Source organism: Leucopleurus acutus, assembly GCF_964270905.1.
Source record: "Leucopleurus acutus genome assembly, chromosome: 3".
Taxonomy (NCBI): Eukaryota; Metazoa; Chordata; class Mammalia; order Artiodactyla; family Delphinidae; genus Leucopleurus; species Leucopleurus acutus.
In genome coordinates, this window is record NC_139145.1 from 34,919,856 (window position 1) to 34,924,556 (window position 4,701).

At 44.2% G+C, this 4,701-nt stretch overlaps 1 pseudogene across 1 annotated transcript; it reads left to right on the forward strand.

Annotated features, from left to right (window-relative positions):
* The first annotated feature begins 209 nt into the window (after positions 1 to 209).
* LOC309959877 (protein lin-28 homolog A-like) lies at positions 210 to 2,926 on the forward strand (annotated as a pseudogene). Its single transcript has 2 exons — positions 210 to 346; positions 2,251 to 2,926. The product of its transcript is annotated as a protein lin-28 homolog A-like (transcript).
* The last annotated feature ends 1,775 nt before the right edge of the window (positions 2,927 to 4,701 follow it).

A 4,701-nucleotide genomic window follows, 5' to 3' on the forward strand; every position in this document is an offset into this window, starting at 1 on the left:
GTATTTAATGTATCATCATCTATGGGGTGAATTAAATTGAATATTTATATTGATATTAGAAAAAATTAAGGCTAAAAAACCATTAGGTTACAAAGTTAAAATCCCTGGCAGGGAAGAGTTAAAATATAGAAGGCAAGGAAGAAGAGAATATTTTTAGCTGAGTTTTAAAGATAGTTAATGGGATGGAGAGTCCTGGAAGGCTGTTCTAGATGGCAGATGGCCGATGGCTACAGAGCCGTCCTGATACAGTCCTGGCTGTGACGTTAGTTGAGGGAGTTGGGACTGGAGGAGAAGGGAGAAACTGTGAAAAAGTAGTGATTCCAGAGTTTGAAGTGGTTTCAAAAGAGTATCTGTGAAAGTTCTATAAAAGTCTATCATGCTATCAATAAAAAGCAAAATCCTCCTGATATATTCTCATATGGAGAATTATCAAAAAACAGGGTATTTTATACATTGTGTCAAAAGTGATAAAATATTAATAGATCACCTCATTGTATCCTTACTATGTTTGAGGTGCAGGGCTAACAACTTTCTAAGAATTTCCTTTTCAACTAGGAAATGGTGGAGGTGGACCCAGGTCTGTCTCAGTCTCTTGACCTCTCTCTTCCATCACCTCCCTCAGCTATTTGTGGACAGTGTGACAGAGAAAAGACCAAGGACTCTTCTCTGTATCCTTATTTACCACTTTTTTTTCTCATTTTTAAAGGTAATAGAAACAGATCACTCCTATTCGCCTCAAGAGTCTACATAGGGAACGTAAAGAAATAAGAATAAAAGGCAAAATAAACATTTGACTGTGTTTTAGGACAATGTAACAGAAAACATTTCTAGACTAACAGTTTCTTTTTTTTTTTTTTTTGTCTTCAAGAACTCATATTTTGAAAAGGGAATTTTAGAGTAAGATTTTGTTATTGTATAGAACTAAAGAGCTAGGTTTTCTTTTTTACTCATAGTCTATTTTCAAATGACCTTTTTCTCTAAATACGAATACATCTACGTTAATATTAGGAAATTCAAGAGTAATGATCATTCTGGGGCTTTCCAGTGTTACTCTTATCATTTCTGATTCCCTCCTTTCCTAATTAGACAATAGTTTGTCTTGTTAGGTGTGTGTAACAGTCATTAGGAGCTGTCATTGTACAGGGCACCCTACTCACTGTTGTGGGAGTACAGATTCTAAGAATAATTCTTGACCCTATGATTGAGTTGAGAACATGAGACATAAAAGAAAGATAAATTGCTAAATGTATAGTGCAAATGATAAATGCTTTTAATCTCAAGTGGAAAAAATCACTATGGCTTTCTTCTCTCTGATACCTAAAATTTTGAGAGGCTTCTCTCTTTGTACGTCTGTGTGTGTGTTTGTGTGTGTAAGCATTTTTGTGATAAATTATATATTTTTGCTAAGGAGTTGAGCAACTTTGTGCATTCAGCACTTACACGTAGGGCTTCCCTTTTGGAGCAGGGGTTAAGAATCCGCCTGCCAATGCAGTGGACACGGTTTGAGCCCTGGGCCAGGAAGATCCCACATGCTGCGGAGCAACTAAGCTCGTGTGCCACAACTACTGAAGCCTGCTTGCCTAGAGCCCGTGCTCCGCAACAAGAGAAGCCACCACAATGAGAAGCTCACACATCACGACGAAGAGTCGCCCCCGCTCGCTGCAAATAGATAAAGCCTGTGTGCAGCAATGAAGACCCAACGCAGCCAAAAATAAAATAAATTAAAAAAAATACTTACATGTAATTGACAATACTGGAAATTCTAAACAACATATATCTCAGAATGTGGACCTCTTTCTTTACTAAACTCTGTCATTTCTAGTTTTGGCTTTTCTTCCTTAAATTAGAATTTGGAAAATATTCTTAACCTTACTTTCTTAGAATAGACCAGATTTTGTCTACCTGCATATGACATGAAGATAAGAAATAAGATATAAGGTACATTTTAAAACAAGATACCTTTGAATAGGGAATGAAAATGTTTCTTTTCGATACTCACATTGCTTTATACTAAGCTTATTTTCAAGTGGATTGTCTCACTATGTGATATAATTATTAGCCATCATTTAGTGAGTTAAGTTCCATTATAGAATTTCTCTAGGGTCTGATGAGGCAGTATTCCTTTTTCTGCTTCATGACAGCCAAGACTGACATAGTGGAGGCCACTGCTTGATTAAAGTAAATGGCAGTCAGTGTGTATAAAATCTGGATGCCAGCATGAGTACTTTTGTGGGTATTTTAAAAATATAGCCCTTTGCCTCCAGACTTCTCTGGGGCCAGCAGCCGGCCGACCTGGGGCCCGGGGCCACGGGCTCAACCGACTACCGTGAGCTCTGTGTCAAACCAGCAGTTTGCAGGTGGCCGGAGGAGGTGCAGGAGGACGCGGCCCGGGCGGCCGAGGAGCCGCAGCTGCTGTGCGGAGCCGGCATCTGTTAAGTGGTTCAACGTGCGCATGGGATTCGGCTTCCTGTCCGGGGTCACGCTCGACCCCACCCTCACCCCGGCGGATGTCTTTGTGCACCAGAGTAAGCGGCACATGGAGGGCTTCCGGAGCCTGAAGGAGGGTGAGGCCGTAGAGTTCACCTTTAAGAAGTCTGCCAAGGGCCTGGAATCTCTCCGAGTCACCGGCCCTGGTGGGGTGTCCTGCACTGGGAGTGAGAGGCGGCCCAAATGGAAGAACATGCAGAAACGCAGATCAAAGGGAGATAGGTGCTACAACTGTGGAGGTCTAGACCATCATGCCAAGGAATGCAAACGGCCACCCCAGCCCAAGAAGGGGCACTTCTGCCAGAGCATCAACCGTATGGTAGCCTCACGTCCGCTGAAGGCCCAGCAAGCTCCCAGCTCCCGGGGAAAGCCAGCCTGCTTTCGGCAGGAGGAAGAAGAGATCCATAGCCCTGCCATGCTCCCCGAGGCCCAGAATTGAGCCACAGTGGATGGGGGCTATCCGTGTGTGATCAGAAAGTTTTGAGGAACAGGCATCGATCGGCAGAGTGGAGAAAGGGGGGACAGGGTGGGTAGGGGGCAGCTGGCACTGCCATTTATCTCAGGCCGGGGTCTACAGCGTCACCCCCTCTTCCCTCTTGGTGGAGGGAAGGGGTGAGGCAAAGAAACTCCAATCATGCTTTATCCAAATGCACGTGAGGGCTTTGGGGGGTAATTCTTCCTGCATGCTTTATCTGAGTCTCCACCCCCAGAATCTCCAGCTTCTGAAAGTGGGCTGGATAGGGAAGTTCTTTTACTCTTCAAGAAGGATATGGAATAATATTTCCCATGCCAGAGTGAAAAGATTAAGCATGAGACCAGATTGATGGACCCAACCCACAAGCCACTACCTTCTGTAGGAGGAAATATCTCAGGGGTAAGCCAGGGTTTTCCACATCCTGTCTCCTCATAACCCCCTCCTGGGATAGAGTGCTGAGCACTGTCCCAAGCAATGGGTTGTGATGATAGGCAAAAGGAGGGTTGAGGGAACAGCTGCAGACCTGCTGCTTTAAGCTCACTCCCACCCCATTCCGGGCCAATACAATTTTATTTATTTGCTCCCTTGGATGACTGTACCTTGGGTCCCACTTTCTCCAGGATGCCAACTGCACTAGCTGTGTGCAAAGGACGTATCTTGTGCATTTTAACTTTTTTTTTCATAATATAAATATTCTGGTTTTGTATTTTTGTGTATCTTAATCTAAGGCCCTCATTCCTGCACTGTGTTCTCAGGTACGTGAGCAATCTCAGGGATGAGTCGGCAGCAGCTCCGGGTCTGCACAGCAGGAATACTTTCTGTTGCTGTATCACCAGAGAGTACAACTATTTGGAGCGTAGAGCCTATTGAACTACCTCATTTTTGCCAACTAGAGCTGGCTTTTCTGCCATAGTGTCCTCTTGAAACCCCTCCATCTTCTATGCTTCATGGGAGACTAGGTTTTAACTGGGTTGCCCCATGGCATGGTCTCCTTCTACTGAAAGATTAGAAATTGGTCTGAGCAGGAAAAGGTGGTACAGAGAGGTTAGGAGAGGCTGGACCAGGTAAAAGGTGCAGAGAGGGGAAGCCAAGATTAGGCAGAGGTCATCCGTATGTGTGATAAAGGATTCCTGTTCCGGACCTCTAATCCCAGGGCACAGGACTTGCTTTACATACCAGGTTCATCCTTCACTGGATTGGGCTAGGCCTAACACACAACAGGGTGTATTATAAGTGTTTTTGTAAAAACTGTGAGTTGGTAAGGACAGGTTTTAAGAATGATGCCTCTGTACCCATCTTAAGCTGCCCAGGGATGGATATATGAAACAAGGATAAGATCCTTAATCTTTAACAATTCTGGGCTTTTCCTCCTTGGTTTCCAGAGAGACCATCAGTGATGGCTTCTTTGTGGTTTCCCAGAGCCAGTGTCCTGCCCTGCTGCCGCAGTAATTAGTGTCATGGTAGCTAAAGGAGAACAGGGGGTTTCATTTACATGCTGAGATCACTGCAAACCTACCTCACTGTGTTGTAATGGGGCAAATGCAATAGAACACATTGGGTGATGTGTGTCTGATCCTGGGTTCTTGTCTCCCCCAATTGCTGCCCCCCTCTAGCTATTGTATTTGTCTGGGCTTTGTAGGACTTCACAAGTAGCTGATCTGGTGGTTGCTAGGTGGCCTAGTTTGTGTAAATATAATGTGTTGGTCTTCTCCATGTTCTTTTGGGATTTTATTGTTTAC